The 19,807-nt window shown below is 48.9% G+C and overlaps 21 non-coding genes across 21 annotated transcripts; all 21 read right to left on the reverse strand.

Moving 5' to 3' along the window:
* Positions 1-360: 360 nt before the first annotated feature.
* Positions 361-432, reverse strand: TRNAG-UCC (transfer RNA glycine (anticodon UCC)). Its single transcript has one exon. It is a non-coding gene; the product is annotated as a tRNA-Gly (tRNA).
* An 877-nt stretch (positions 433-1,309) lies between these two features.
* On the reverse strand, positions 1,310-1,381 carry TRNAG-UCC (transfer RNA glycine (anticodon UCC)). Its single transcript has one exon. It is a non-coding gene; the product is annotated as a tRNA-Gly (tRNA).
* Positions 1,382-2,266: 885 nt separating this feature from the next.
* Positions 2,267-2,338, reverse strand: TRNAG-UCC (transfer RNA glycine (anticodon UCC)). The gene has a single exon. It is a non-coding gene; the product is annotated as a tRNA-Gly (tRNA).
* An 888-nt stretch (positions 2,339-3,226) lies between these two features.
* On the reverse strand, positions 3,227-3,298 carry TRNAG-UCC (transfer RNA glycine (anticodon UCC)). Its single transcript has one exon. It is a non-coding gene; the product is annotated as a tRNA-Gly (tRNA).
* An 876-nt stretch (positions 3,299-4,174) lies between these two features.
* On the reverse strand, positions 4,175-4,246 carry TRNAG-UCC (transfer RNA glycine (anticodon UCC)). Its single transcript has one exon. It is a non-coding gene; the product is annotated as a tRNA-Gly (tRNA).
* Positions 4,247-5,123: 877 nt separating this feature from the next.
* Positions 5,124-5,195, reverse strand: TRNAG-UCC (transfer RNA glycine (anticodon UCC)). Its single transcript has one exon. It is a non-coding gene; the product is annotated as a tRNA-Gly (tRNA).
* Positions 5,196-6,072: 877 nt separating this feature from the next.
* TRNAG-UCC (transfer RNA glycine (anticodon UCC)) lies at positions 6,073-6,144 on the reverse strand. The gene has a single exon. It is a non-coding gene; the product is annotated as a tRNA-Gly (tRNA).
* An 876-nt stretch (positions 6,145-7,020) lies between these two features.
* On the reverse strand, positions 7,021-7,092 carry TRNAG-UCC (transfer RNA glycine (anticodon UCC)). The gene has a single exon. It is a non-coding gene; the product is annotated as a tRNA-Gly (tRNA).
* An 876-nt stretch (positions 7,093-7,968) lies between these two features.
* TRNAG-UCC (transfer RNA glycine (anticodon UCC)) lies at positions 7,969-8,040 on the reverse strand. Its single transcript has one exon. It is a non-coding gene; the product is annotated as a tRNA-Gly (tRNA).
* An 889-nt stretch (positions 8,041-8,929) lies between these two features.
* TRNAG-UCC (transfer RNA glycine (anticodon UCC)) lies at positions 8,930-9,001 on the reverse strand. Its single transcript has one exon. It is a non-coding gene; the product is annotated as a tRNA-Gly (tRNA).
* An 876-nt stretch (positions 9,002-9,877) lies between these two features.
* TRNAG-UCC (transfer RNA glycine (anticodon UCC)) lies at positions 9,878-9,949 on the reverse strand. Its single transcript has one exon. It is a non-coding gene; the product is annotated as a tRNA-Gly (tRNA).
* An 877-nt stretch (positions 9,950-10,826) lies between these two features.
* Positions 10,827-10,898, reverse strand: TRNAG-UCC (transfer RNA glycine (anticodon UCC)). The gene has a single exon. It is a non-coding gene; the product is annotated as a tRNA-Gly (tRNA).
* An 889-nt stretch (positions 10,899-11,787) lies between these two features.
* TRNAG-UCC (transfer RNA glycine (anticodon UCC)) lies at positions 11,788-11,859 on the reverse strand. Its single transcript has one exon. It is a non-coding gene; the product is annotated as a tRNA-Gly (tRNA).
* An 876-nt stretch (positions 11,860-12,735) lies between these two features.
* On the reverse strand, positions 12,736-12,807 carry TRNAG-UCC (transfer RNA glycine (anticodon UCC)). Its single transcript has one exon. It is a non-coding gene; the product is annotated as a tRNA-Gly (tRNA).
* Positions 12,808-13,693: 886 nt separating this feature from the next.
* On the reverse strand, positions 13,694-13,765 carry TRNAG-UCC (transfer RNA glycine (anticodon UCC)). Its single transcript has one exon. It is a non-coding gene; the product is annotated as a tRNA-Gly (tRNA).
* An 876-nt stretch (positions 13,766-14,641) lies between these two features.
* On the reverse strand, positions 14,642-14,713 carry TRNAG-UCC (transfer RNA glycine (anticodon UCC)). Its single transcript has one exon. It is a non-coding gene; the product is annotated as a tRNA-Gly (tRNA).
* Positions 14,714-15,589: 876 nt separating this feature from the next.
* On the reverse strand, positions 15,590-15,661 carry TRNAG-UCC (transfer RNA glycine (anticodon UCC)). Its single transcript has one exon. It is a non-coding gene; the product is annotated as a tRNA-Gly (tRNA).
* Positions 15,662-16,538: 877 nt separating this feature from the next.
* On the reverse strand, positions 16,539-16,610 carry TRNAG-UCC (transfer RNA glycine (anticodon UCC)). Its single transcript has one exon. It is a non-coding gene; the product is annotated as a tRNA-Gly (tRNA).
* An 889-nt stretch (positions 16,611-17,499) lies between these two features.
* On the reverse strand, positions 17,500-17,571 carry TRNAG-UCC (transfer RNA glycine (anticodon UCC)). Its single transcript has one exon. It is a non-coding gene; the product is annotated as a tRNA-Gly (tRNA).
* Positions 17,572-18,447: 876 nt separating this feature from the next.
* Positions 18,448-18,519, reverse strand: TRNAG-UCC (transfer RNA glycine (anticodon UCC)). Its single transcript has one exon. It is a non-coding gene; the product is annotated as a tRNA-Gly (tRNA).
* Positions 18,520-19,406: 887 nt separating this feature from the next.
* Positions 19,407-19,478, reverse strand: TRNAG-UCC (transfer RNA glycine (anticodon UCC)). Its single transcript has one exon. It is a non-coding gene; the product is annotated as a tRNA-Gly (tRNA).
* Between the last annotated feature and the right edge of the window lie 329 nt (positions 19,479-19,807).

Here is a 19,807-nt window from a genome sequence, read left to right on the forward strand (position 1 = left end):
CGCATCCTCCAAAACTTCCACTTGGCACTACCTTCAAATGAAGGGCCAACTTCTTTTTAGTTGGCACTGACACAAAAACCTAGGAAGCAGCTGCACGCATATCTGGCTAAACCTTCGATAGCTCAGCTGGTAGAGCGGAGGACTGTAGTAGCTAGTTAGCAATCCTTAGGTCGCTGGTTCGATTCCGGCTCGAAGGATGCTTTTGAGTGTCCGATAACCTTGCATGCTTCAACTTGGAGGCTCTCTTGCACAGACTTTGCAGCTGCATACCTCCTGGCCGCACTCTTTTTGAGCCTGACCGCACAACCATTGGCCTCTGGAGAGAGTGTTAACAAGAATACTTCAAAACAAGAGAAACAATGCGTTGGCCGGGAATCGAACCCGGGTCAACTGCTTGGAAGGCAGCTATGCTCACCACTATACCACCAACGCCATAGAATTCGCACCACTTCTCAATCGTGAAAATGCAACTCTCACCCCTAGTGTGACTAAAGCCAACTCTTCTGCTTCGTTAGTGGCTTGACAACAGTCAGACGGTAATGTGGCTTCTCGTAAGAGAGGTTTAAGCAGCAGCAGAGTGGCGCAGCGGGAGCGTGCTGGGCCCATAACCCAGAGGTCGATGGATCGAAACCATCCTCTGCTAGGCGCAGAGTTTTGTATTTTTCATGCTCCCAGGAAAAAGGTACCCCAAAAATTCACTGTCTCGTTCTTTCAGGCCACCCAAAGCCCAGCAAACTCCACTGTCCTTTATATTTCAAGGCACCAAAAAATCCACACTTAAAAAAAAAAAAAAAAAGAAACCTTTCTTCTCCCATGGTCATAGCTTGGTTTAGGCATGATAACATGACTGCGGTGTGACCCGAATGCCAGAAGCCAGCAACCGTAGAGGGGGATTAGCTCAAATGGTAGAGCGCTCGCTTAGCATGCGAGAGGTAGCGGGATCGATGCCCGCATCCTCCAAAACTTCCACTTGGCACTACCTTCAAATGAAGGGCCAACTTCTTTTTAGTTGGCACTGACACAAAAACCTAGGAAGCAGCTGCACGCATATCTGGCTAAACCTTCGATAGCTCAGCTGGTAGAGCGGAGGACTGTAGTAGCTAGTTAGCAATCCTTAGGTCGCTGGTTCGATTCCGGCTCGAAGGATGCTTTTGAGTGTCCGATAACCTTGCATGCTTCAACTTGGAGGCTCTCTTGCACAGACTTTGCAGCTGCATACCTCCTGGCCGCACTCTTTTTGAGCCTGACCGCACAACCATTGGCCTCTGGAGAGAGTGTTCACTAGAATACTTCAAAACAAGAGAAACAATGCGTTGGCCGGGAATCGAACCCGGGTCAACTGCTTGGAAGGCAGCTATGCTCACCACTATACCACCAACGCCATAGAATTCGCACCACTTCTCAATCGTGAAAATGCAACTCTCACCCCTAGTGTGACTAAAGCCAACTCTTCTGCTTCGTTAGTGGCTTGACAACAGTCAGACGGTAATGTGGCTTCTCGTAAGAGAGGTTTAAGCAGCAGCAGAGTGGCGCAGCGGGAGCGTGCTGGGCCCATAACCCAGAGGTCGATGGATCGAAACCATCCTCTGCTAGGCGCAGAGTTTTGTATTTTTCATGCTCCCAGGAAAAAGGTACCCCAAAAATTCACTGTCTCGTTCTTTCAGGCCACCCAAAGCCCAGCAAACTCCACTGTCCTTTATATTTCAAGGCACCAAAAAATCGACACTTAAAAAAAAAAAAAAAAAAAAAAAAAAGAAACCTTTCTTCTCCCATGGTCATAGCTTGGTTTAGGCATGATAACATGACTGCGGTGTGACCCGAGTGCCAGAAGCCAGCAACCGTAGAGGGGGATTAGCTCAAATGGTAGAGCGCTCGCTTAGCATGCGAGAGGTAGCGGGATCGATGCCCGCATCCTCCAAAACTTCCACTTGGCACTACCTTCAAATGAAGGGCCAACTTCTTTTTAGTTGGCACTGACACAAAAACCTAGGAAGCAGCTGCACGCATATCTGGCTAAACCTTCGATAGCTCAGCTGGTAGAGCGGAGGACTGTAGTAGCTAGTTAGCAATCCTTAGGTCGCTGGTTCGATTCCGGCTCGAAGGATGCTTTTGAGTGTCCGATACCTTGCATGCTTCAACTTGGAGGCTCTCTTGCACAGACTTTGCAGCTGCATACCTCCTGGCCGCACTCTTTTTGAGCCTGACCGCACAACCATTGGCCTCTGGAGAGAGTGTTAACAAGAATACTTCAAAACAAGAGAAACAATGCGTTGGCCGGGAATCGAACCCGGGTCAACTGCTTGGAAGGCAGCTATGCTCACCACTATACCACCAACGCCATAGAATTCGCACCACTTCTCAATCGTGAAAATGCAACTCTCACCCCTAGTGTGACTAAAGCCAACTCTTCTGCTTCGTTAGTGGCTTGACAACAGTCAGACGGTAATGTGGCTTCTCGTAAGAGAGGTTTAAGCAGCAGCAGAGTGGCGCAGCGGGAGCGTGCTGGGCCCATAACCCAGAGGTCGATGGATCGAAACCATCCTCTGCTAGGCGCAGAGTTTTGTATTTTTCATGCTCCCAGGAAAAAGGTACCCCAAAAATTCACTGTCTCGTTCTTTCAGGCCACCCAAAGCCCAGCAAACTCCACTGTCCTTTATATTTAAGGCACCAAAAAATCCACACTTAAAAAAAAAAAAAAAAAAAAAAAAAAAAAGAAACCTTTCTTCTCCCATGGTCAAAGCTTGGTTTAGGCATGATAACATGACTGCGGTGTGACCCGAGTGCCAGAAGCCAGCAACCGTAGAGGGGGATTAGCTCAAATGGTAGAGCGCTCGCTTAGCATGCGAGAGGTAGCGGGATCGATGCCCGCATCCTCCAAAACTTCCACTTGGCACTACCTTCAAATGAAGGGCCAACTTCTTTTTAGTTGGCACTGACACAAAAACCTAGGAAGCAGCTGCACGCATATCTGGCTAAACCTTCGATAGCTCAGCTGGTAGAGCGGAGGACTGTAGTAGCTAGTTAGCAATCCTTAGGTCGCTGGTTCGATTCCGGCTCGAAGGATGCTTTTGAGTGTCCGATAACCTTGCATGCTTCAACTTGGAGGCTCTCTTGCACAGACTTTGCAGCTGCATACCTCCTGGCCGCACTCTTTTTGAGCCTGACCGCACAACCATTGGCCTCTGGAGAGAGTGTTAACAAGAATACTTCAAAACAAGAGAAACAATGCGTTGGCCGGGAATCGAACCCGGGTCAACTGCTTGGAAGGCAGCTATGCTCACCACTATACCACCAACGCCATAGAATTCGCACCACTTCTCAATCGTGAAAATGCAACTCTCACCCCTAGTGTGACTAAAGCCAACTCTTCTGCTTCGTTAGTGGCTTGACAACAGTCAGACGGTAATGTGGCTTCTCGTAAGAGAGGTTTAAGCAGCAGCAGAGTGGCGCAGCGGGAGCGTGCTGGGCCCATAACCCAGAGGTCGATGGATCGAAACCATCCTCTGCTAGGCGCAGAGTTTTGTATTTTTCATGCTCCCAGGAAAAAGGTACCCCAAAAATTCACTGTCTCGTTCTTTCAGGCCACCCAAAGCCCAGCAAACTCCACTGTCCTTTATATTTAAGGCACCAAAAAATCCACACTTAAAAAAAAAAAAAAAAAGAAACCTTTCTTCTCCCATGGTCAAAGCTTGGTTTAGGCATGATAACATGACTGCGGTGTGACCCGAGTGCCAGAAGCCAGCAACCGTAGAGGGGGATTAGCTCAAATGGTAGAGCGCTCGCTTAGCATGCGAGAGGTAGCGGGATCGATGCCCGCATCCTCCAAAACTTCCACTTGGCACTACCTTCAAATGAAGGGCCAACTTCTTTTTAGTTGGCACTGACACAAAAACCTAGGAAGCAGCTGCACGCATATCTGGCTAAACCTTCGATAGCTCAGCTGGTAGAGCGGAGGACTGTAGTAGCTAGTTAGCAATCCTTAGGTCGCTGGTTCGATTCCGGCTCGAAGGATGCTTTTGAGTGTCCGATAACCTTGCATGCTTCAACTTGGAGGCTCTCTTGCACAGACTTTGCAGCTGCATACCTCCTGGCCGCACTCTTTTTGAGCCTGACCGCACAACCATTGGCCTCTGGAGAGAGTGTTAACAAGAATACTTCAAAACAAGAGAAACAATGCGTTGGCCGGGAATCGAACCCGGGTCAACTGCTTGGAAGGCAGCTATGCTCACCACTATACCACCAACGCCATAGAATTCGCACCACTTCTCAATCGTGAAAATGCAACTCTCACCCCTAGTGTGACTAAAGCCAACTCTTCTGCTTCGTTAGTGGCTTGACAACAGTCAGACGGTAATGTGGCTTCTCGTAAGAGAGGTTTAAGCAGCAGCAGAGTGGCGCAGCGGGAGCGTGCTGGGCCCATAACCCAGAGGTCGATGGATCGAAACCATCCTCTGCTAGGCGCAGAGTTTTGTATTTTTCATGCTCCCAGGAAAAAGGTACCCCAAAAATTCACTGTCTCGTTCTTTCAGGCCACCCAAAGCCCAGCAAACTCCACTGTCCTTTATATTTCAAGGCACCAAAAAATCCACACTTAAAAAAAAAAAAAAAAAGAAACCTTTCTTCTCCCATGGTCATAGCTTGGTTTAGGCATGATAACATGACTGCGGTGTGACCCGAATGCCAGAAGCCAGCAACCGTAGAGGGGGATTAGCTCAAATGGTAGAGCGCTCGCTTAGCATGCGAGAGGTAGCGGGATCGATGCCCGCATCCTCCAAAACTTCCACTTGGCACTACCTTCAAATGAAGGGCCAACTTCTTTTTAGTTGGCACTGACACAAAAACCTAGGAAGCAGCTGCACGCATATCTGGCTAAACCTTCGATAGCTCAGCTGGTAGAGCGGAGGACTGTAGTAGCTAGTTAGCAATCCTTAGGTCGCTGGTTCGATTCCGGCTCGAAGGATGCTTTTGAGTGTCCGATAACCTTGCATGCTTCAACTTGGAGGCTCTCTTGCACAGACTTTGCAGCTGCATACCTCCTGGCCGCACTCTTTTTGAGCCTGACCGCACAACCATTGGCCTCTGGAGAGAGTGTTAACAAGAATACTTCAAAACAAGAGAAACAATGCGTTGGCCGGGAATCGAACCCGGGTCAACTGCTTGGAAGGCAGCTATGCTCACCACTATACCACCAACGCCATAGAATTCGCACCACTTCTCAATCGTGAAAATGCAACTCTCACCCCTAGTGTGACTAAAGCCAACTCTTCTGCTTCGTTAGTGGCTTGACAACAGTCAGACGGTAATGTGGCTTCTCGTAAGAGAGGTTTAAGCAGCAGCAGAGTGGCGCAGCGGGAGCGTGCTGGGCCCATAACCCAGAGGTCGATGGATCGAAACCATCCTCTGCTAGGCGCAGAGTTTTGTATTTTTCATGCTCCCAGGAAAAAGGTACCCCAAAAATTCACTGTCTCGTTCTTTCAGGCCACCCAAAGCCCAGCAAACTCCACTGTCCTTTATATTTCAAGGCACCAAAAAATCCACACTTAAAAAAAAAAAAAAAAAGAAACCTTTCTTCTCCCATGGTCATAGCTTGGTTTAGGCATGATAACATGACTGCGGTGTGACCCGAATGCCAGAAGCCAGCAACCGTAGAGGGGGATTAGCTCAAATGGTAGAGCGCTCGCTTAGCATGCGAGAGGTAGCGGGATCGATGCCCGCATCCTCCAAAACTTCCACTTGGCACTACCTTCAAATGAAGGGCCAACTTCTTTTTAGTTGGCACTGACACAAAAACCTAGGAAGCAGCTGCACGCATATCTGGCTAAACCTTCGATAGCTCAGCTGGTAGAGCGGAGGACTGTAGTAGCTAGTTAGCAATCCTTAGGTCGCTGGTTCGATTCCGGCTCGAAGGATGCTTTTGAGTGTCCGATAACCTTGCATGCTTCAACTTGGAGGCTCTCTTGCACAGACTTTGCAGCTGCATACCTCCTGGCCGCACTCTTTTTGAGCCTGACCGCACAACCATTGGCCTCTGGAGAGAGTGTTCACTAGAATACTTCAAAACAAGAGAAACAATGCGTTGGCCGGGAATCGAACCCGGGTCAACTGCTTGGAAGGCAGCTATGCTCACCACTATACCACCAACGCCATAGAATTCGCACCACTTCTCAATCGTGAAAATGCAACTCTCACCCCTAGTGTGACTAAAGCCAACTCTTCTGCTTCGTTAGTGGCTTGACAACAGTCAGACGGTAATGTGGCTTCTCGTAAGAGAGGTTTAAGCAGCAGCAGAGTGGCGCAGCGGGAGCGTGCTGGGCCCATAACCCAGAGGTCGATGGATCGAAACCATCCTCTGCTAGGCGCAGAGTTTTGTATTTTTCATGCTCCCAGGAAAAAGGTACCCCAAAAATTCACTGTCTCGTTCTTTCAGGCCACCCAAAGCCCAGCAAACTCCACTGTCCTTTATATTTCAAGGCACCAAAAAATCCACACTTAAAAAAAAAAAAAAAAGAAACCTTTCTTCTCCCATGGTCATAGCTTGGTTTAGGCATGATAACATGACTGCGGTGTGACCCGAATGCCAGAAGCCAGCAACCGTAGAGGGGGATTAGCTCAAATGGTAGAGCGCTCGCTTAGCATGCGAGAGGTAGCGGGATCGATGCCCGCATCCTCCAAAACTTCCACTTGGCACTACCTTCAAATGAAGGGCCAACTTCTTTTTAGTTGGCACTGACACAAAAACCTAGGAAGCAGCTGCACGCATATCTGGCTAAACCTTCGATAGCTCAGCTGGTAGAGCGGAGGACTGTAGTAGCTAGTTAGCAATCCTTAGGTCGCTGGTTCGATTCCGGCTCGAAGGATGCTTTTGAGTGTCCGATAACCTTGCATGCTTCAACTTGGAGGCTCTCTTGCACAGACTTTGCAGCTGCATACCTCCTGGCCGCACTCTTTTTGAGCCTGACCGCACAACCATTGGCCTCTGGAGAGAGTGTTAACAAGAATACTTCAAAACAAGAGAAACAATGCGTTGGCCGGGAATCGAACCCGGGTCAACTGCTTGGAAGGCAGCTATGCTCACCACTATACCACCAACGCCATAGAATTCGCACCACTTCTCAATCGTGAAAATGCAACTCTCACCCCTAGTGTGACTAAAGCCAACTCTTCTGCTTCGTTAGTGGCTTGACAACAGTCAGACGGTAATGTGGCTTCTCGTAAGAGAGGTTTAAGCAGCAGCAGAGTGGCGCAGCGGGAGCGTGCTGGGCCCATAACCCAGAGGTCGATGGATCGAAACCATCCTCTGCTAGGCGCAGAGTTTTGTATTTTTCATGCTCCCAGGAAAAAGGTACCCCAAAAATTCACTGTCTCGTTCTTTCAGGCCACCCAAAGCCCAGCAAACTCCACTGTCCTTTATATTTCAAGGCACCAAAAAATCCACACTTAAAAAAAAAAAAAAAAGAAACCTTTCTTCTCCCATGGTCATAGCTTGGTTTAGGCATGATAACATGACTGCGGTGTGACCCGAATGCCAGAAGCCAGCAACCGTAGAGGGGGATTAGCTCAAATGGTAGAGCGCTCGCTTAGCATGCGAGAGGTAGCGGGATCGATGCCCGCATCCTCCAAAACTTCCACTTGGCACTACCTTCAAATGAAGGGCCAACTTCTTTTTAGTTGGCACTGACACAAAAACCTAGGAAGCAGCTGCACGCATATCTGGCTAAACCTTCGATAGCTCAGCTGGTAGAGCGGAGGACTGTAGTAGCTAGTTAGCAATCCTTAGGTCGCTGGTTCGATTCCGGCTCGAAGGATGCTTTTGAGTGTCCGATAACCTTGCATGCTTCAACTTGGAGGCTCTCTTGCACAGACTTTGCAGCTGCATACCTCCTGGCCGCACTCTTTTTGAGCCTGACCGCACAACCATTGGCCTCTGGAGAGAGTGTTAACAAGAATACTTCAAAACAAGAGAAACAATGCGTTGGCCGGGAATCGAACCCGGGTCAACTGCTTGGAAGGCAGCTATGCTCACCACTATACCACCAACGCCATAGAATTCGCACCACTTCTCAATCGTGAAAATGCAACTCTCACCCCTAGTGTGACTAAAGCCAACTCTTCTGCTTCGTTAGTGGCTTGACAACAGTCAGACGGTAATGTGGCTTCTCGTAAGAGAGGTTTAAGCAGCAGCAGAGTGGCGCAGCGGGAGCGTGCTGGGCCCATAACCCAGAGGTCGATGGATCGAAACCATCCTCTGCTAGGCGCAGAGTTTTGTATTTTTCATGCTCCCAGGAAAAAGGTACCCCAAAAATTCACTGTCTCGTTCTTTCAGGCCACCCAAAGCCCAGCAAACTCCACTGTCCTTTATATTTAAGGCACCAAAAAATCCACACTTAAAAAAAAAAAAAAAAAAAAAAAAAAAAAAGAAACCTTTCTTCTCCCATGGTCAAAGCTTGGTTTAGGCATGATAACATGACTGCGGTGTGACCCGAGTGCCAGAAGCCAGCAACCGTAGAGGGGGATTAGCTCAAATGGTAGAGCGCTCGCTTAGCATGCGAGAGGTAGCGGGATCGATGCCCGCATCCTCCAAAACTTCCACTTGGCACTACCTTCAAATGAAGGGCCAACTTCTTTTTAGTTGGCACTGACACAAAAACCTAGGAAGCAGCTGCACGCATATCTGGCTAAACCTTCGATAGCTCAGCTGGTAGAGCGGAGGACTGTAGTAGCTAGTTAGCAATCCTTAGGTCGCTGGTTCGATTCCGGCTCGAAGGATGCTTTTGAGTGTCCGATAACCTTGCATGCTTCAACTTGGAGGCTCTCTTGCACAGACTTTGCAGCTGCATACCTCCTGGCCGCACTCTTTTTGAGCCTGACCGCACAACCATTGGCCTCTGGAGAGAGTGTTAACAAGAATACTTCAAAACAAGAGAAACAATGCGTTGGCCGGGAATCGAACCCGGGTCAACTGCTTGGAAGGCAGCTATGCTCACCACTATACCACCAACGCCATAGAATTCGCACCACTTCTCAATCGTGAAAATGCAACTCTCACCCCTAGTGTGACTAAAGCCAACTCTTCTGCTTCGTTAGTGGCTTGACAACAGTCAGACGGTAATGTGGCTTCTCGTAAGAGAGGTTTAAGCAGCAGCAGAGTGGCGCAGCGGGAGCGTGCTGGGCCCATAACCCAGAGGTCGATGGATCGAAACCATCCTCTGCTAGGCGCAGAGTTTTGTATTTTTCATGCTCCCAGGAAAAAGGTACCCCAAAAATTCACTGTCTCGTTCTTTCAGGCCACCCAAAGCCCAGCAAACTCCACTGTCCTTTATATTTAAGGCACCAAAAAATCCACACTTAAAAAAAAAAAAAAAAAGAAACCTTTCTTCTCCCATGGTCAAAGCTTGGTTTAGGCATGATAACATGACTGCGGTGTGACCCGAGTGCCAGAAGCCAGCAACCGTAGAGGGGGATTAGCTCAAATGGTAGAGCGCTCGCTTAGCATGCGAGAGGTAGCGGGATCGATGCCCGCATCCTCCAAAACTTCCACTTGGCACTACCTTCAAATGAAGGGCCAACTTCTTTTTAGTTGGCACTGACACAAAAACCTAGGAAGCAGCTGCACGCATATCTGGCTAAACCTTCGATAGCTCAGCTGGTAGAGCGGAGGACTGTAGTAGCTAGTTAGCAATCCTTAGGTCGCTGGTTCGATTCCGGCTCGAAGGATGCTTTTGAGTGTCCGATAACCTTGCATGCTTCAACTTGGAGGCTCTCTTGCACAGACTTTGCAGCTGCATACCTCCTGGCCGCACTCTTTTTGAGCCTGACCGCACAACCATTGGCCTCTGGAGAGAGTGTTAACAAGAATACTTCAAAACAAGAGAAACAATGCGTTGGCCGGGAATCGAACCCGGGTCAACTGCTTGGAAGGCAGCTATGCTCACCACTATACCACCAACGCCATAGAATTCGCACCACTTCTCAATCGTGAAAATGCAACTCTCACCCCTAGTGTGACTAAAGCCAACTCTTCTGCTTCGTTAGTGGCTTGACAACAGTCAGACGGTAATGTGGCTTCTCGTAAGAGAGGTTTAAGCAGCAGCAGAGTGGCGCAGCGGGAGCGTGCTGGGCCCATAACCCAGAGGTCGATGGATCGAAACCATCCTCTGCTAGGCGCAGAGTTTTGTATTTTTCATGCTCCCAGGAAAAAGGTACCCCAAAAATTCACTGTCTCGTTCTTTCAGGCCACCCAAAGCCCAGCAAACTCCACTGTCCTTTATATTTCAAGGCACCAAAAAATCCACACTTAAAAAAAAAAAAAAAAAGAAACCTTTCTTCTCCCATGGTCATAGCTTGGTTTAGGCATGATAACATGACTGCGGTGTGACCCGAATGCCAGAAGCCAGCAACCGTAGAGGGGGATTAGCTCAAATGGTAGAGCGCTCGCTTAGCATGCGAGAGGTAGCGGGATCGATGCCCGCATCCTCCAAAACTTCCACTTGGCACTACCTTCAAATGAAGGGCCAACTTCTTTTTAGTTGGCACTGACACAAAAACCTAGGAAGCAGCTGCACGCATATCTGGCTAAACCTTCGATAGCTCAGCTGGTAGAGCGGAGGACTGTAGTAGCTAGTTAGCAATCCTTAGGTCGCTGGTTCGATTCCGGCTCGAAGGATGCTTTTGAGTGTCCGATAACCTTGCATGCTTCAACTTGGAGGCTCTCTTGCACAGACTTTGCAGCTGCATACCTCCTGGCCGCACTCTTTTTGAGCCTGACCGCACAACCATTGGCCTCTGGAGAGAGTGTTAACAAGAATACTTCAAAACAAGAGAAACAATGCGTTGGCCGGGAATCGAACCCGGGTCAACTGCTTGGAAGGCAGCTATGCTCACCACTATACCACCAACGCCATAGAATTCGCACCACTTCTCAATCGTGAAAATGCAACTCTCACCCCTAGTGTGACTAAAGCCAACTCTTCTGCTTCGTTAGTGGCTTGACAACAGTCAGACGGTAATGTGGCTTCTCGTAAGAGAGGTTTAAGCAGCAGCAGAGTGGCGCAGCGGGAGCGTGCTGGGCCCATAACCCAGAGGTCGATGGATCGAAACCATCCTCTGCTAGGCGCAGAGTTTTGTATTTTTCATGCTCCCAGGAAAAAGGTACCCCAAAAATTCACTGTCTCGTTCTTTCAGGCCACCCAAAGCCCAGCAAACTCCACTGTCCTTTATATTTAAGGCACCAAAAAATCCACACTTAAAAAAAAAAAAAAAAAAAAAAAAAAAAAAGAAACCTTTCTTCTCCCATGGTCAAAGCTTGGTTTAGGCATGATAACATGACTGCGGTGTGACCCGAGTGCCAGAAGCCAGCAACCGTAGAGGGGGATTAGCTCAAATGGTAGAGCGCTCGCTTAGCATGCGAGAGGTAGCGGGATCGATGCCCGCATCCTCCAAAACTTCCACTTGGCACTACCTTCAAATGAAGGGCCAACTTCTTTTTAGTTGGCACTGACACAAAAACCTAGGAAGCAGCTGCACGCATATCTGGCTAAACCTTCGATAGCTCAGCTGGTAGAGCGGAGGACTGTAGTAGCTAGTTAGCAATCCTTAGGTCGCTGGTTCGATTCCGGCTCGAAGGATGCTTTTGAGTGTCCGATAACCTTGCATGCTTCAACTTGGAGGCTCTCTTGCACAGACTTTGCAGCTGCATACCTCCTGGCCGCACTCTTTTTGAGCCTGACCGCACAACCATTGGCCTCTGGAGAGAGTGTTAACAAGAATACTTCAAAACAAGAGAAACAATGCGTTGGCCGGGAATCGAACCCGGGTCAACTGCTTGGAAGGCAGCTATGCTCACCACTATACCACCAACGCCATAGAATTCGCACCACTTCTCAATCGTGAAAATGCAACTCTCACCCCTAGTGTGACTAAAGCCAACTCTTCTGCTTCGTTAGTGGCTTGACAACAGTCAGACGGTAATGTGGCTTCTCGTAAGAGAGGTTTAAGCAGCAGCAGAGTGGCGCAGCGGGAGCGTGCTGGGCCCATAACCCAGAGGTCGATGGATCGAAACCATCCTCTGCTAGGCGCAGAGTTTTGTATTTTTCATGCTCCCAGGAAAAAGGTACCCCAAAAATTCACTGTCTCGTTCTTTCAGGCCACCCAAAGCCCAGCAAACTCCACTGTCCTTTATATTTAAGGCACCAAAAAATCCACACTTAAAAAAAAAAAAAAAAAGAAACCTTTCTTCTCCCATGGTCAAAGCTTGGTTTAGGCATGATAACATGACTGCGGTGTGACCCGAGTGCCAGAAGCCAGCAACCGTAGAGGGGGATTAGCTCAAATGGTAGAGCGCTCGCTTAGCATGCGAGAGGTAGCGGGATCGATGCCCGCATCCTCCAAAACTTCCACTTGGCACTACCTTCAAATGAAGGGCCAACTTCTTTTTAGTTGGCACTGACACAAAAACCTAGGAAGCAGCTGCACGCATATCTGGCTAAACCTTCGATAGCTCAGCTGGTAGAGCGGAGGACTGTAGTAGCTAGTTAGCAATCCTTAGGTCGCTGGTTCGATTCCGGCTCGAAGGATGCTTTTGAGTGTCCGATAACCTTGCATGCTTCAACTTGGAGGCTCTCTTGCACAGACTTTGCAGCTGCATACCTCCTGGCCGCACTCTTTTTGAGCCTGACCGCACAACCATTGGCCTCTGGAGAGAGTGTTAACAAGAATACTTCAAAACAAGAGAAACAATGCGTTGGCCGGGAATCGAACCCGGGTCAACTGCTTGGAAGGCAGCTATGCTCACCACTATACCACCAACGCCATAGAATTCGCACCACTTCTCAATCGTGAAAATGCAACTCTCACCCCTAGTGTGACTAAAGCCAACTCTTCTGCTTCGTTAGTGGCTTGACAACAGTCAGACGGTAATGTGGCTTCTCGTAAGAGAGGTTTAAGCAGCAGCAGAGTGGCGCAGCGGGAGCGTGCTGGGCCCATAACCCAGAGGTCGATGGATCGAAACCATCCTCTGCTAGGCGCAGAGTTTTGTATTTTTCATGCTCCCAGGAAAAAGGTACCCCAAAAATTCACTGTCTCGTTCTTTCAGGCCACCCAAAGCCCAGCAAACTCCACTGTCCTTTATATTTCAAGGCACCAAAAAATCCACACTTAAAAAAAAAAAAAAAAAAAAAAAAAAAGAAACCTTTCTTCTCCCATGGTCATAGCTTGGTTTAGGCATGATAACATGACTGCGGTGTGACCCAAGTGCCAGAAGCCAGCAACCGTAGAGGGGGATTAGCTCAAATGGTAGAGCGCTCGCTTAGCATGCGAGAGGTAGCGGGATCGATGCCCGCATCCTCCAAAACTTCCACTTGGCACTACCTTCAAATGAAGGGCCAACTTCTTTTTAGTTGGCACTGACACAAAAACCTAGGAAGCAGCTGCACGCATATCTGGCTAAACCTTCGATAGCTCAGCTGGTAGAGCGGAGGACTGTAGTAGCTAGTTAGCAATCCTTAGGTCGCTGGTTCGATTCCGGCTCGAAGGATGCTTTTGAGTGTCCGATACCTTGCATGCTTCAACTTGGAGGCTCTCTTGCACAGACTTTGCAGCTGCATACCTCCTGGCCGCACTCTTTTTGAGCCTGACCGCACAACCATTGGCCTCTGGAGAGAGTGTTAACAAGAATACTTCAAAACAAGAGAAACAATGCGTTGGCCGGGAATCGAACCCGGGTCAACTGCTTGGAAGGCAGCTATGCTCACCACTATACCACCAACGCCATAGAATTCGCACCACTTCTCAATCGTGAAAATGCAACTCTCACCCCTAGTGTGACTAAAGCCAACTCTTCTGCTTCGTTAGTGGCTTGACAACAGTCAGACGGTAATGTGGCTTCTCGTAAGAGAGGTTTAAGCAGCAGCAGAGTGGCGCAGCGGGAGCGTGCTGGGCCCATAACCCAGAGGTCGATGGATCGAAACCATCCTCTGCTAGGCGCAGAGTTTTGTATTTTTCATGCTCCCAGGAAAAAGGTACCCCAAAAATTCACTGTCTCGTTCTTTCAGGCCACCCAAAGCCCAGCAAACTCCACTGTCCTTTATATTTCAAGGCACCAAAAAATCCACACTTAAAAAAAAAAAAAAAAGAAACCTTTCTTCTCCCATGGTCATAGCTTGGTTTAGGCATGATAACATGACTGCGGTGTGACCCGAATGCCAGAAGCCAGCAACCGTAGAGGGGGATTAGCTCAAATGGTAGAGCGCTCGCTTAGCATGCGAGAGGTAGCGGGATCGATGCCCGCATCCTCCAAAACTTCCACTTGGCACTACCTTCAAATGAAGGGCCAACTTCTTTTTAGTTGGCACTGACACAAAAACCTAGGAAGCAGCTGCACGCATATCTGGCTAAACCTTCGATAGCTCAGCTGGTAGAGCGGAGGACTGTAGTAGCTAGTTAGCAATCCTTAGGTCGCTGGTTCGATTCCGGCTCGAAGGATGCTTTTGAGTGTCCGATAACCTTGCATGCTTCAACTTGGAGGCTCTCTTGCACAGACTTTGCAGCTGCATACCTCCTGGCCGCACTCTTTTTGAGCCTGACCGCACAACCATTGGCCTCTGGAGAGAGTGTTAACAAGAATACTTCAAAACAAGAGAAACAATGCGTTGGCCGGGAATCGAACCCGGGTCAACTGCTTGGAAGGCAGCTATGCTCACCACTATACCACCAACGCCATAGAATTCGCACCACTTCTCAATCGTGAAAATGCAACTCTCACCCCTAGTGTGACTAAAGCCAACTCTTCTGCTTCGTTAGTGGCTTGACAACAGTCAGACGGTAATGTGGCTTCTCGTAAGAGAGGTTTAAGCAGCAGCAGAGTGGCGCAGCGGGAGCGTGCTGGGCCCATAACCCAGAGGTCGATGGATCGAAACCATCCTCTGCTAGGCGCAGAGTTTTGTATTTTTCATGCTCCCAGGAAAAAGGTACCCCAAAAATTCACTGTCTCGTTCTTTCAGGCCACCCAAAGCCCAGCAAACTCCACTGTCCTTTATATTTAAGGCACCAAAAAATCCACACTTAAAAAAAAAAAAAAAAAGAAACCTTTCTTCTCCCATGGTCAAAGCTTGGTTTAGGCATGATAACATGACTGCGGTGTGACCCGAGTGCCAGAAGCCAGCAACCGTAGAGGGGGATTAGCTCAAATGGTAGAGCGCTCGCTTAGCATGCGAGAGGTAGCGGGATCGATGCCCGCATCCTCCAAAACTTCCACTTGGCACTACCTTCAAATGAAGGGCCAACTTCTTTTTAGTTGGCACTGACACAAAAACCTAGGAAGCAGCTGCACGCATATCTGGCTAAACCTTCGATAGCTCAGCTGGTAGAGCGGAGGACTGTAGTAGCTAGTTAGCAATCCTTAGGTCGCTGGTTCGATTCCGGCTCGAAGGATGCTTTTGAGTGTCCGATAACCTTGCATGCTTCAACTTGGAGGCTCTCTTGCACAGACTTTGCAGCTGCATACCTCCTGGCCGCACTCTTTTTGAGCCTGACCGCACAACCATTGGCCTCTGGAGAGAGTGTTAACAAGAATACTTCAAAACAAGAGAAACAATGCGTTGGCCGGGAATCGAACCCGGGTCAACTGCTTGGAAGGCAGCTATGCTCACCACTATACCACCAACGCCATAGAATTCGCACCACTTCTCAATCGTGAAAATGCAACTCTCACCCCTAGTGTGACTAAAGCCAACTCTTCTGCTTCGTTAGTGGCTTGACAACAGTCAGACGGTAATGTGGCTTCTCGTAAGAGAGGTTTAAGCAGCAGCAGAGTGGCGCAGCGGGAGCGTGCTGGGCCCATAACCCAGAGGTCGATGGATCGAAACCATCCTCTGCTAGGCGCAGAGTTTTGTATTTTTCATGCTCCCAGGAAAAAGGTACCCCAAAAATTCACTGTCTCGTTCTTTCAGGCCACCCAAAGCCCAGCAAACTCCACTGTCCTTTATATTTCAAGGCACCAAAAAATCCACACTTAAAAAAAAAAAAAAAAAGAAACCTTTCTTCTCCCATGGTCATAGCTTGGTTTAGGCATGATAACATGACTGCGGTGTGACCCGAATGCCAGAAGCCAGCAACCGTAGAGGGGGATTAGCTCAAATGGTAGAGCGCTCGCTTAGCATGCGAGAGGTAGCGGGATCGATGCCCGCATCCTCCAAAACTTCCACTTGGCACTACCTTCAAATGAAGGGCCAACTTCTTTTTAGTTGGCACTGACACAAAAACCTAGGAAGCAGCTGCACGCATATCTGGCTAAACCTTCGATAGCTCAGCTGGTAGAGCGGAGGACTGTAGTAGCTAGTTAGCAATCCTTAGGTCGCTGGTTCGATTCCGGCTCGAAGGATGCTTTTGAGTGTCCGATAACCTTGCATGCTTCAACTTGGAGGCTCTCTTGCACAGACTTTGCAGCTGCATACCTCCTGGCCGCACTCTTTTTGAGCCTGACCGCACAACCATTGGCCTCTGGAGAGAGTGTTAACAAGAATACTTCAAAACAAGAGAAACAATGCGTTGGCCGGGAATCGAACCCGGGTCAACTGCTTGGAAGGCAGCTATGCTCACCACTATACCACCAACGCCATAGAATTCGCACCACTTCTCAATCGTGAAAATGCAACTCTCACCCCTAGTGTGACTAAAGCCAACTCTTCTGCTTCGTTAGTGGCTTGACAACAGTCAGACGGTAATGTGGCTTCTCGTAAGAGAGGTTTAAGCAGCAGCAGAGTGGCGCAGCGGGAGCGTGCTGGGCCCATAACCCAGAGGTCGATGGATCGAAACCATCCTCTGCTAGGCGCAGAGTTTTGTATTTTTCATGCTCCCAGGAAAAAGGTACCCCAAAAATTCACTGTCTCGTTCTTTCAGGCCACCCAAAGCCCAGCAAACTCCACTGTCCTTTATATTTAAGGCACCAAAAAATCCACACTTAAAAAAAAAAAAAAAAAAAAAAAAAAAAAAGAAACCTTTCTTCTCCCATGGTCAAAGCTTGGTTTAGGCATGATAACATGACTGCGGTGTGACCCGAGTGCCAGAAGCCAGCAACCGTAGAGGGGGATTAGCTCAAATGGTAGAGCGCTCGCTTAGCATGCGAGAGGTAGCGGGATCGATGCCCGCATCCTCCAAAACTTCCACTTGGCACTACCTTCAAATGAAGGGCCAACTTCTTTTTAGTTGGCACTGACACAAAAACCTAGGAAGCAGCTGCACGCATATCTGGCTAAACCTTCGATAGCTCAGCTGGTAGAGCGGAGGACTGTAGTAGCTAGTTAGCAATCCTTAGGTCGCTGGTTCGATTCCGGCTCGAAGGATGCTTTTGAGTGTCCGATAACCTTGCATGCTTCAACTTGGAGGCTCTCTTGCACAGACTTTGCAGCTGCATACCTCCTGGCCGCACTCTTTTTGAGCCTGACCGCACAACCATTGGCCTCTGGAGAGAGTGTTAACAAGAATACTTCAAAACAAGAGAAACAATGCGTTGGCCGGGAATCGAACCCGGGTCAACTGCTTGGAAGGCAGCTATGCTCACCACTATACCACCAACGCCATAGAATTCGCACCACTTCTCAATCGTGAAAATGCAACTCTCACCCCTAGTGTGACTAAAGCCAACTCTTCTGCTTCGTTAGTGGCTTGACAACAGTCAGACGGTAATGTGGCTTCTCGTAAGAGAGGTTTAAGCAGCAGCAGAGTGGCGCAGCGGGAGCGTGCTGGGCCCATAACCCAGAGGTCGATGGATCGAAACCATCCTCTGCTAGGCGCAGAGTTTTGTATTTTTCATGCTCCCAGGAAAAAGGTACCCCAAAAATTCACTGTCTCGTTCTTTCAGGCCACCCAAAGCCCAGCAAACTCCACTGTCCTTTATATTTAAGGCACCAAAAAATCCACACTTAAAAAAAAAAAAAAAAAGAAACCTTTCTTCTCCCATGGTCAAAGCTTGGTTTAGGCATGATAACATGACTGCGGTGTGACCCGAGTGCCAGAAGCCAGCAACCGTAGAGGGGGATTAGCTCAAATGGTAGAGCGCTCGCTTAGCATGCGAGAGGTAGCGGGATCGATGCCCGCATCCTCCAAAACTTCCACTTGGCACTACCTTCAAATGAAGGGCCAACTTCTTTTTAGTTGGCACTGACACAAAAACCTAGGAAGCAGCTGCACGCATATCTGGCTAAACCTTCGATAGCTCAGCTGGTAGAGCGGAGGACTGTAGTAGCTAGTTAGCAATCCTTAGGTCGCTGGTTCGATTCCGGCTCGAAGGATGCTTTTGAGTGTCCGATAACCTTGCATGCTTCAACTTGGAGGCTCTCTTGCACAGACTTTGCAGCTGCATACCTCCTGGCCGCACTCTTTTTGAGCCTGACCGCACAACCATTGGCCTCTGGAGAGAGTGTTAACAAGAATACTTCAAAACAAGAGAAACAATGCGTTGGCCGGGAATCGAACCCGGGTCAACTGCTTGGAAGGCAGCTATGCTCACCACTATACCACCAACGCCATAGAATTCGCACCACTTCTCAATCGTGAAAATGCAACTCTCACCCCTAGTGTGACTAAAGCCAACTCTTCTGCTTCGTTAGTGGCTTGACAACAGTCAGACGGTAATGTGGCTTCTCGTAAGAGAGGTTTAAGCAGCAGCAGAGTGGCGCAGCGGGAGCGTGCTGGGCCCATAACCCAGAGGTCGATGGATCGAAACCATCCTCTGCTAGGCGCAGAGTTTTGTATTTTTCATGCTCCCAGGAAAAAGGTACCCCAAAAATTCACTGTCTCGTTCTTTCAGGCCACCCAAAGCCCAGCAAACTCCACTGTCCTTTATATTTCAAGGCACCAAAAAATCCACACTTAAAAAAAAAAAAAAAAAAAAAAAAAAAAGAAACCTTTCTTCTCCCATGGTCATAGCTTGGTTTAGGCATGATAACATGACTGCGGTGTGACCCAAGTGCCAGAAGCCAGCAACCGTAGAGGGGGATTAGCTCAAATGGTAGAGCGCTCGCTTAGCATGCGAGAGGTAGCGGGATCGATGCCCGCATCCTCCAAAACTTCCACTTGGCACTACCTTCAAATGAAGGGCCAACTTCTTTTTAGTTGGCACTGACACAAAAACCTAGGAAGCAGCTGCACGCATATCTGGCTAAACCTTCGATAGCTCAGCTGGTAGAGCGGAGGACTGTAGTAGCTAGTTAGCAATCCTTAGGTCGCTGGTTCGATTCCGGCTCGAAGGATGCTTTTGAGTGTCCGATACCTTGCATGCTTCAACTTGGAGGCTCTCTTGCACAGACTTTGCAGCTGCATACCTCCTGGCCGCACTCTTTTTGAGCCTGACCGCACAACCATTGGCCTCTGGAGAGAGTGTTAACAAGAATACTTCAAAACAAGAGAAACAATGCGTTGGCCGGGAATCGAACCCGGGTCAACTGCTTGGAAGGCAGCTATGCTCACCACTATACCACCAACGCCATAGAATTCGCACCACTTCTCAATCGTGAAAATGCAACTCTCACCCCTAGTGTGACTAAAGCCAACTCTTCTGCTTCGTTAGTGGCTTGACAACAGTCAGACGGTAATGTGGCTTCTCGTAAGAGAGGTTTAAGCAGCAGCAGAGTGGCGCAGCGGGAGCGTGCTGGGCCCATAACCCAGAGGTCGATGGATCGAAACCATCCTCTGCTAGGCGCAGAGTTTTGTATTTTTCATGCTCCCAGGAAAAAGGTACCCCAAAAATTCACTGTCTCGTTCTTTCAGGCCACCCAAAGCCCAGCAAACTCCACTGTCCTTTATATTTCAAGGC

The sequence above is a fragment of the Eleutherodactylus coqui genome, chromosome 1 (genome assembly GCF_035609145.1).
Source record: "Eleutherodactylus coqui strain aEleCoq1 chromosome 1, aEleCoq1.hap1, whole genome shotgun sequence".
In the NCBI taxonomy this organism is placed as follows: Eukaryota; Metazoa; Chordata; class Amphibia; order Anura; family Eleutherodactylidae; genus Eleutherodactylus; species Eleutherodactylus coqui.